Source organism: Littorina saxatilis, linkage group LG3, assembly GCF_037325665.1.
Source record: "Littorina saxatilis isolate snail1 linkage group LG3, US_GU_Lsax_2.0, whole genome shotgun sequence".
Taxonomy (NCBI): Eukaryota; Metazoa; Mollusca; class Gastropoda; order Littorinimorpha; family Littorinidae; genus Littorina; species Littorina saxatilis.
The window spans coordinates 10,160,183-10,171,395 of NC_090247.1; the positions used below are offsets into that span (position 1 = coordinate 10,160,183).

Sequence of the window (11,213 nt, forward strand, 5' to 3'; positions counted from 1 at the left end):
ATAACAAAGACAACAAGATTGGTTAAACATATAGTGTCCACGCCGCCATTTTGGAGTTTTTTTGTCGAATTCGGCCGATTTGAAGAATTTGGGGAATCTAGTGTACCTTAATTAAGACGCACCTGGCCCGGTTTGCTCAATAAAGCACCACAAGTATGCTAAATAATTAATTAAACATGATTAAATTGGCGACTGCGCGCTCTCCACCATTTGAAGATTAAAATTGGCCGTCATAGACTGGTTTTCGTCGCGAGCGTGCCGTTTTCATGACGACCCAAAACAATGGCGGATGGGATGTAAGAAATCGACTCAAGGTGGTTAAGAAAGCAGCAGACTGACTGGGTACGACACAGAATCACGAGAAAGTCATGCTCGACGCACAAAATGCAAAGTTATCAACACGCGGCAAGCAGTGGGAAAGTTGGATTGAACTGCATGAGTGTGACGGTGTGCTGACTACTCACGACGCATAGCTCTCTCCTGCTGCCGGGATTTGTAAGTAAAGCAAGTGTTGTGTAGACTTTGGACAGACCTAGACAAATGTTGCTGCCGTTTTGTCTGTGTGTCTGCTGGTGTGTTGAGCGAATGAAGCATCCATCAAGCGCACGAACGTGTAGTGTGCAGGGTCGATTGAGTCCAGTTTTGGTTTGAACACGGACACGCCACGGTGAGTGTCACTGTGTGTGTGTGTCTGTGCACTGCACAGGAGCTTGTATCAAAGTGCCGGTCGATCATTATTTACTCCTTCATCCCTACAGTCTTCTTACAACTACATACTACGCATTCGCTAGCCTAGTAAGGGCGTACATGCAGGACTAAATAATGATCAACTGGCGGTTGGGTACAAGCTCCTGTGGTGCACTGTATAGGACTGGAGACTGAGACTGACACTGTGACAGACAGAGTAGGTAATCCCCCTAAAAATTGTTTTGAGATGGAAAAAGTAAGGTCAGTCAGCACAGTCTTTGGATGTAGTGCAACAGAAAATGTTACAGTGAAACCCGGCTATATTGAAGTAGGCTATATTGAAATCCCGGCTATATTGAAGATATTTTCAGGTCCCGGCTGAAGCTCTACTTTTTCTTTGTTAAAAAATGTTGGCTACATTGAAGTCGGCTATATTGAAATCCCGGCTATATTGAAACAAAAATTCAGCCCACGGGACGTTTTTACCTGGCTATATTAAATGTTTGCTCCAAAGATTTGTTTAACTTTTTACATTTAGTCAAGTTTTGACTAAATGTTTTAACATAGAGGGGGAATCGAGACGATGGTCGTGGTGTGTGTGTGTGTGTGTGTGTGTCTGTGTCTGTGCGTGTGTGTGTCTGTGTCTGTGTCTGTGTCTGTGCGTGTGTGTGTGTAGAGCGATTCAGACCAAACTACTGGACCGATCTTTATGAAATTTGACATGAGAGTTCCTGGGAATGATATCCCCGGATGTTTTGTTCTTTTTTTCGATAAATACTTTTGATGACGTCATATCCGGATTTTTGTGAAAGTTGTAGCGGCACTGTCACACCCTCATTTTTCAATCAAATTGATTGAAATTTTTGTAAAGCAATCTTCGACGAAGGCCGGACTTCGGTATTGCATTTCAGCTTGGTGGCTTAAAAATTAATTGATGACTTTGGTCATTAAATATCTGAAAATTGTAATAATTTTTTTTTATATAAAACGATCCAAATTTACGTTCATATTATTCTACATCATTTCCTGATTCCAAAAACATATAAATATGTTATATTTGGATTAAAAACAAGCTCTGAAAATTAAAAATATAAAAATTATGATCAAAATTAAATTTCCGAAATCGATTTAAAAACAATTTCATCCTATTCCTTGTCGGTGCCTGATTCCAAAAACATATAGATAGGATATGTTTGGATTACAAACACGCTCAGAAAGTTAAAACGAAGAGAGGTACAGAAAAGTGTGCTATGCAGCACAGCGAAACCACTACCGCGCTGAACAGACTCGTCAGTTTCACTCCGTTATGCGTTATGCACACATTTAGTCAAGCTGTCGAACTCACAGAATGAAACTGAACGCACTGCATTTTTTTCACAATGACCGTAGTCCGCCGCTCGTACAAAAGACAGTGAAATTAACGAGCCTGTTTAGCGCGGTAGTGCTGCAAAGCACGCTTTTCTGTACCTCTCTTCGCTTTAACTTTCTGAGCGTATTTTTAATCCAAACATATCATATCTATATGTTTTTGGAATCAGGAACCGACAAGGAATAAGATGAATTTCGGAAATTGAATTTTAATGATAATTTTTATTATTTTTATTTTTAGAGCTTGTTTTTAATCCGAATATAACATATTTATATGTTTTTGGAATCAGAAAATGATGAAGACTGAGATAAACGTAAATTTAGATCATTTTATTAAAAAAAATTTTAATTACAATTTTCGAATTTTTCATGACCAAAGTCATCAATTAATTTGTAAGCCTCCAAGCTGAAATGCAATACCAATGTCCGACCTTCGTCGAAAATTGCTTGACCAAAATTTCAATCAATTTGATTGAAAAATGAGGGTGTGACAGTGCCGCCTCAACTTTTACAAAGAGCCGGATATGACGTCATCAAAGACATTTTTCCAAAAAATGAAAAAAAATTCCGGGTATATCATACCCAGGAACTCTCATGTCAAATTTCATAAAGATCGGTCTAGTAGTTCACTCTGAATCGCTCCACACACACACAAGCACAGACAGACAGACACACACACACACACACACACACACACACACATACACCACGACCCTCGTCTCGATTCCCCCTCTATGTTAAAACATTTAGGCAAAACTTGACTAAATGTAAAAAGGGTGAGTCTGACAATTAAAAGAAAAATCGAGCTTATTCAGAAGCTGGAAACTGGCTGCAAAAAAAGAAAGGAAGTAGCTGAGGAATATGGAATGTGTGTAAGGGAGGGGGGGGGGGGGCGTGCGTATGTGTAAGTGTGTCTGTGTGTCCGTGTGTGTGTGTGCAGAAAAAAGCAAGGAGGCTCGAAAAACAACAGCCAACAGGTGAAAGAATAATGGGAATAATTATATCTCACATCAAACGCAATGTGTGGACACGGAAATAAGAACGTATAGTGACAAAAAGTTCGGCTATATTGAATTTCTGAAGGAACAAGGAGGGAAATTCAATATAACCGATAATTGCCTATATTGAAGTTCCGGCTATATTGAAGGTCTTCCCGGGTCCCGTGCCACTTCAATATAGCCGGGTTTCACTGTATTTATAACTGACATTTTATATTGTCAGCGGTATGAGTTTTTCTGTGCCTAAAGTTTTTAATGTTGTGATTTTGCAGGAAAAACTATGATTGAAGCTTATTGTAAGGCTTTGTGAAAGGGTAACTTTTTAACGAAGAACACATTCTTCCTCGGACAGCGTTTATTGAAGCAAACACTAAATGCGGCAGAATCTCATTCATCCTTTCTTTTTTAACTGCCATTTTTAAGTGTCGCTGTGCATGTTGAAAGCTTCATGTTCAGAACTGATGTTGCTGTAGAACTTTATGTAATTGGCCAGCCTTTGGTTTACACTTAGTGGTTTATATGTTGCTATAATTACTAAAACTATTTTTTTTAATTTTCAGGGGAAAAGCACCCGGACATCAAACATTCTTGCAATGTGTGGCAATAATGGTTTAACATATTTCGGACAAAGCTCAAGGTGAGTTTAGATGTTCATAATTCTGATGTAAGTCAAGCTTATCTTTTATCTTGAGTAACTATCTCTGTCATGTCTCTCTCAGGCTGCGCGACCGACAGAAAAGTTGCCAAGAACCGATTCTTTGAGTGTGGCCAATTGTCCCCCATTTCTGGTTCACTTGAGCTGCAGGCAATTTTGTTGAGTGATTAAAAGTTATGGATTCTTTAAAAAGGTGTACGTTTGAGGATAAGACACTGTCAAAGTTTTGAAACAGTATTTTTCTTCTTCATGGTTATGGGGATGTAGCTCAGTTGGTAGCGCGCTGGATTTGTATTCAGTTGGCCGCTGTCAGCGTGAGTTCGATCCCACTACACTACATTGGGTGTGCACGTTAAAGATCCCACGATTGACAAAAGGGTCTTTCCTGGCAAAATTGCTTAGGCACAGTTAATAATTGTCTACCTATACCCGTGTGACTTGGAATAATAGGCCGTGAAAGGTAAATATGCGCCGAAATGGCTGCAATTACTGGCCGTATAAAATTTCATCTCATACGGCATCACTGCAGAGCGCCTAGAACTGTACCCACGGAATATTCGCGATATAAGCCTCATTGATTGATTGATTGATAAACAAGAAGAGCAAACGCTCGATCGAGTCACTTTCGCAGTTCTGAATATTATATGAGGCATCAGATGGACAGGAAGAAATTGCTATTCACAACACAATACAGATGTAAATAATTTGATGTAAAGAATAATCCTATAAAGTTTGAATCAAATCCGATGAATAGTTTCAGAGATATGATATTTCAATTTTTTTCCTTCAAGACATACCTGTGACCTTGAAAAAGGTCAAAGGTCACCAAAGCAGACGTCAAAGTGTAGAGGTCACTGGGAGTCACGTTCACATAAAATTTGAGCCCGGTCACTTTTATAGTTTCCGAGAAAAGCCCAACGTTAAGTTGTGTGTTGCCGAACAGAAAAGGCTAGTTATCTCCCTTGTTTTTCTGATAACGTTCGTAAAAGGCTACAGATGTAAATACTTTGATGTAAAGAATAATCCTACAAAGTTTCAATCACATCCGATGAACTTTGTCAAAGATATAAAATGTCTAATTTTTCCTTTGACGCTGACCTGTGACCTTGAAAAAGGTCAAAGGTCAACGAAACCATCGTTAAAGTGTAGAGGTCATTGGAGGTCACAACTAAACAAAATATGAGCCGGATCGCTTTGATAGTTTCCGAGAAAAGTCCAACGTTAAGGTGGTGTCTACGGACGGCCGGACGGCCGGCCGGACGGCCGGCCGGACAGACTAACACTGACCGATTACATAGTCACTTTTTCTCAAGTGACTCAAAAAAAACTGCAGCACCTGTGTTCAATTTCTGAAGATGCATTATTACTACAGTGGCACCCCCCTTTTATGACCTCAAACAATCTGATAAAATCGAGTCTAAAAAAAGAACGAGTCTTAAAATGGGGGTAATTTTACAGAGGTTATGAACATGCAGAAAATGTGAGAAAACAAGGTCTTAAAAAGAAGGGAGTTTTAAATTGGGGGGTCATAGAAGGGAGGTTCCACTGCATTAATCATGCCATGGAAATCATGATCAGTTTACAGATAAATACAATGACAATTAAAAGCAATTTGCAGCCCAGTGTCTTATTATTTGATCATATTCTGTCTATTTTTATCATTGCATCTTTGCTACAGAAATTTATGGTTACATCTTGACCAAAAGTCAATTATTATCAATAAAGCAAACAACATGCGCACACAAAAACATACTCAATTGTCAAGAACAGTGTCTATTTTATTCCATGTAGATCTCAAATCCACAGGCACACATCCCCTGCACAGTTCAAAGGTGCTACACATGAAACTATTCTTGGAATTCGAGCACTTTTCAACACATGTATATATTTGTTTTGCACAAGTTTTACTAGACCTGTGAATTCAACGCATTAATCAATACACTTTCAGGACTCTTCCCCAGACTTTAATGCTCATGTCAGCTGTTTCCATGCACAAATAGTCACCCTGTATGTATCTTTCGCTTGATATGCAAGTGTCTAAACAGAAAGAAAAAACACTAAAAACCAAACACAAACATTCATTCAGTGAGAGTGAATGTACACACATCCTAAATAACACGAAATGAAGTCATTCTGTCAGTCATTGATACTGATCCAAGACATTGATGTGACGAAGAAAGGGGTAAGTTTATTTTAGAAAGCTAAAATCTTTCAGAGGGAAATGGTGTTATCAAACACTGGTCGTTTCACATGCTCCCTGTAAATCACTGAAAGCAGACCTCTTCAACTTCAGAAGACCCTCCCTTGTCTTCTTTTTGAGGGGCTATCCAGAGATACTCCAGTGCCGAGAGTATGAAATAAATAAATATATAGCTGTCTGTCAGCGTTCTCTAGAATGAAAATGTCTCTACAAGGTGCAGAACTGTGCACATAATTAAAAAAAACCACACACACAACATATGTTCAAACACTGATCCAAATGTTGGGGGTGGGCGTTTACTAGGTACTAACGGCGCTTACAAGGTAGATTACAGTACATTAAAAAAGCAAAAAACAATATACATTATTTGTATTTTTGACCAAATTATGACATTTTACACAGATTGAGACAGTCAGTGTTCCTCAAGGTGAACAAGGACTGTCAAGGTGTGTGTAAAATGTCATATTTTGGTCAAAAATACAAATAACATTTATGTATCGATTGGTTCTGGTTAGAATTCCTTTTAATTGTTTTTTTAATGTACAAACATGCACTATTTTGTAGTCTCAGCTGGCCGTCTAATATGGAATGTGACAGAGCATGTGTAAACCAACCCACACAGAAACGCACTTTGTTTAACACCACAATGTACTCCAATGCAGGCAACAAGGAAGAAAGTCAGTGTACTGGCCAGTTGGATCTATAATGTCATTCCTATGACCCATACACAGCAACTGCACATGGCAACTCTTACACCTTCACCCGAATAGCCAATATCTTTCCTCAATATAACTCTGAATGATGCGTATCGTTTGGCTTTATTGATCTTTCCCTCTTCTTCTTCCAGGACCAGGGCATCTTCAATCTCTTCTTTGTGTGTGGGCCAGTTGGAGCCTGCTGTCATCAAGCACCAGTGCCTTGAAGTCCTGGAGCATAAACAGAAAATCACCCATCAGTGAAGACACTTAATTCAAACTTCAAAAAGGGTTGAAAAAATTAACCAAATGCAAGAAAAAGTGTGAAAATAAAGAGTTACAGAAGAGTGTTTGTAATCTATTCATGTACGTAATGGATTGCAAGTGTGAGTAAAAGGTGGTGGTGGGTGGGAGAGGGGGGATGGGATATACCTGTGGGCATTGGCTTTCCAGATTTTTAGCATTCTGACACACTGACAAGTGTGAAAATGTGACGTGTTCTAGTGCTCCTGACAAGCAAAAGTGTCACATATCTTTAGCTACTTGGAATGAGTGCCCAGTTTACCATTGCATTGTACAGTGAAACCCTAACTTTGCCCCCCCCCCCCCCCCACCCACCCCTTTAAAAAAACACAACATTTGTCTTAAAAGACACTACTTTCTCAGATTCCTGTTTATAACCTCTATTCTAAGACATTCTGCTTTTCTTTGATTGAGTTTGCTGTATATATATATGATATATATCTTAAAAGGGCTAGATAGATAGATAATTTATTGCCAAGTGTACAATACATGAATGAACATAAAAAATACACGAGGAAAGCAGCTTGCTGTGTGATAAAAACAAAAATAAATAGCATTCATACATCACTGGCGCATAGCATCATACATACATGGGTAAGACAATTTGGTATCACAGTAACTAATACATACACTATACAGACATGGTGAGAACTATGAAACTCTAAGAGCTATCGGAACCACAATAAAAGTACGCAGAATAAGATAGGATCCCCCCCCCCCCCCCCCACTATCAACTACTGTAAGAACTGAACATGTTCCATACTGATAAAATGTACCTCTAAAACAGCACATAAAAATAAACTCTTCCAACACATCACAGTGGTTAAAGAACGACTAAAACTACTAAAACATACTAGATGTGTATTCCGGTAATATAACCAGCTGCTAAAACATAGTCTGGCTTCATCGCGTCACAGTGGTGTCACCATGCTAAAACCCACTCTATATATCACAGTATGTCATGTCAGCTACTAAAATCATACTCCTAGAGCATCCTAAAACGTGTCACAGTCTGTAGAGTTCATTTACCGGTTATTAAAAGCCAGGACGGCCTGGGGGTAGAAACTGTTTTCTGAGTCTTGCCGTACGGCATCTGAGGGTTCTGAGCCTGCGCCCCGAGAGCAGAGGCTGGAAGAGATGACCAGCCGGGTGTGTGGGATCCTGCATGATGGACCTACATTTCCTCATCATGCGCAGGATGTGAAGGGAGTCTATAGAGGGGAGATCTCTGCCAATGATCCTGCTGGCAGCCCTAACGACCTTCTCCAGTTTTTCTTTCTCAAACTGGCAGGAGCTGCTGTACCAAACCGTGATAGAAAAGGTAAGGAGACTCTCTACAGCAGCCCTGTAGAACTGGGACATGATGGAGGAGGACACTTTGAACTTCCTCAGCTGTCTCAGGAAGTAGAGACGCTGATGGGCCTTCTTTACTGAAAGGTCAGTATGAACAGCCCAGCTAAGGTCATTGGAGATGGTCACCCCTAGAAATTTGAAGGAATCAACCTGCTCTACGTTCTCACCGCTGATGGTGAGTGGTAAGAGGGGAGTCTTTTTCTTCCTACGGTCAAAGACCATCTCCTTGGTTTTGGTGACGTTAAGGTCAAGGTCATTAGCCACACACCAGCCCGACACTCTCGCAACCTCCGCTCGGTACCCCGACTCATCACCGACACTGATCAGGCCTTCCAGAGTAGTGTCATCGGAGAACTTCAGGATGACTACTGAGGGGTCATGGCTCACGTTGTCGTTGGTGAAGAGGGAGAACAACAGTGGGGAGAGAACACACCCCTGTGGGGCACCAATGTTCAAGGTGATTGAGCTAGAAGTACTGCTGCCTACTCTTACAACCTGAGGCCTATCCAACAAAAAATCTAGAACCCACTTACAAAGGGATTCCTCGACGCACATGCCAGTGAGCTTGGAGAACAGTTTATGTGGAACAATGGTGTTAAAGGCAGAGCTATAGTCAATGAAAAGAACTCTAGCATAGCTACCAGACTTCTCCAGGTGCTCAACAATATGATGTAGACCTAAGGCTACTGCATCGTCCACGGAACGGTTGGCCCGATATGCAAACTGGTGAGGGTCAAGACTAGCATCAGTGGCTACCTTCAAGCGCTGGAGCACTAAACGCTCCAAACACTTCATCACGACTGAAGTCAGTGCCACAGGGCGGTAGTCGTTGAGACCAGAAACGTTAGCCTTCTTCGGTACACTGTATCTCTAAAATTTTTCTCTACAAGAGGTATTGTAGCAGCATCTGTCAAGTGCTCAACCGCAAAAAGGTCAATTTGATATAATTATTCAATACTGATGTTTCAAGCTAAGCAGAACTGCTGTTTGACATGTGGTTGGAAAATGTGCTTCAGGGATTGTCTTGTTTAAAAAGAAATTGAACAGGAAGTCTTAAAATGAAGATGAATTTGCATAGGTTATGACCAGAAAATCTTAAAAGCAAGGTCTAAATATAGGGGAGATCTTGAATTGTAAAGGTTTTTAAAAGGGGGGGGGTTCACGGTACAGGCCACCCCAATTGTGAGGACTGTTCATTTATTTCCCTTTAGAAGACACTAAAAGGTTGTGGGTACTGAAATTTAACTGCACAAAATATCTTGACAAAATCAGGATGCTGACGCTGAATTTTCATTCTTTCTCAATATTTTTTGAAACCAGAAAATAAACACATTCCCTAGAAGTAGAATGAAAAAAAAAGCACCGGTAATGTAATTTGTGACTGAGACCTAAAAACCTCACCGTTAGTCATTATTTAGTATACCCTGTAACAAAGTCTTCGACCTCACAAATCTTGCAGAATAAAAAGGTACTTACTCGAATGATTGAGTTTGGAGGAGGCGCGGGGGTTGAGGGGGGGAAGCGGTGAGAGAAAGTACTTATAACTATAGTCCTGATTCACCTTCAAATTGTTTTTTGGGCCACCCAGACCACTAATTTACACCCCCACTTACACACAATTTTACATTCCTAAAACACACACACATCCACACATAACAAATACACAACACGCACTGACTTTCTTGACATTGTTCAGTTGGATGAATGTAATTTCTTCATTTTCTGTGATAGCACTCTATTGCCAGTATTGGAATTCACAAAATTACCCTTGGCTCTAACATCATAAGTCTTTTTCTTTTAACTCCTGCACACAGAGAAAGTATCTATTAATATTATAAGTATAACTAGACTACTAGTCCTCACTTACCTTCAAATTGTTATTCGGATCAGCCTTCCCCTTGCCCAGCAAACCAATTTCAGTTTGAGAAGACTTGGACCAGTCCTTGCCTCTGCATTAGCTCACACCTCTGCTAATTCCTCTCCCTATCCTGCCTCGATGTGCAGTTAATGAGTTATTTGTAGCAAACTTCAATCATAATCAGGAAAAGCTCACTTGAGTTTTTACAGCTGGCACACAACGTTCACGCACACAACAGTACATAGTTTGTACTCTTTTTTTCACGTGTATACAAAAATACAATTTATATATGTGATTATATCACAAGCATAATACACACACACACACACACACACACACACACACACACACACACACATAATCACACTCATGCACACAGTGACACGCACACACAGTGATACAAGTCTCACACACACACACACACACACACACACACACACACACACACACACAACAAATGCACAAGACACTGATACCCTCGAGATTGTTCAGAGGGATAAGTATAATTTCTTCTCTTTTGGGTTACTATTATGAGAAAAGCCATAATTTTCAGAGCTCTCTATTTGTCTGAAACATGAATGCGCTTTGCTTCGAACTCTCGCACGTTTACTGTTCCCTGTGTTCGATCAGTGACATGAATGGAATTTGAAACACATGCATAAGCTTATAAGTAAAAGCGCAACTTTAGAGACATATATTTGAAATGATCACCAACAGGCAACACATAATTATGTCCAAGATAATCTGACTGAGTACTGCTTCTAAACAAAGTACGAGCATGATCTTCGTCAGGGCTTTTTGACTCGCATCGATCGATTCATTTGCAGTCCTGCTGAGAGCAACTTGTACACTGATACTGACTTGTCCTATTGAAAGCTTTATTTCCTGTCAGACAACGTTAACTTAAGCTGGAAAATGACACTTACCTTTTCAGACTAAAATGATCGTCAGGAAGACGCCATTGTTGACACATTTGACAAGGGAAATCACCCAACCATTACAAGAGTGCTCTTTCCTTGGAATCTGTTACGACAATTAATTAGCTATCAAAACTGTTGAATTTGCAAAGTTAAGTTATTCCTCATGGATGGTAGCA

The 11,213-nt window shown here is 40.1% G+C and overlaps 2 long non-coding RNA genes across 2 annotated transcripts; one reads left to right on the plus strand and one right to left on the minus strand.

Annotated features, from left to right (window-relative positions):
- Positions 1–221: 221 nt before the first annotated feature.
- Positions 222–6,910, plus strand: LOC138961586 (uncharacterized). Its single transcript, XR_011454232.1, has 3 exons — positions 222–495; positions 3,614–3,690; positions 6,756–6,910. It is a non-coding gene; the product is annotated as an uncharacterized lncRNA (long non-coding RNA).
- LOC138961587 (uncharacterized) lies at positions 5,466–10,262 on the minus strand. The gene is made up of 2 exons (XR_011454233.1): positions 10,127–10,262; positions 5,466–6,834 (listed from the first exon to the last, which is right to left on the minus strand). It is a non-coding gene; the product is annotated as an uncharacterized lncRNA (long non-coding RNA).
- Positions 10,263–11,213: the final 951 nt, after the last annotated feature.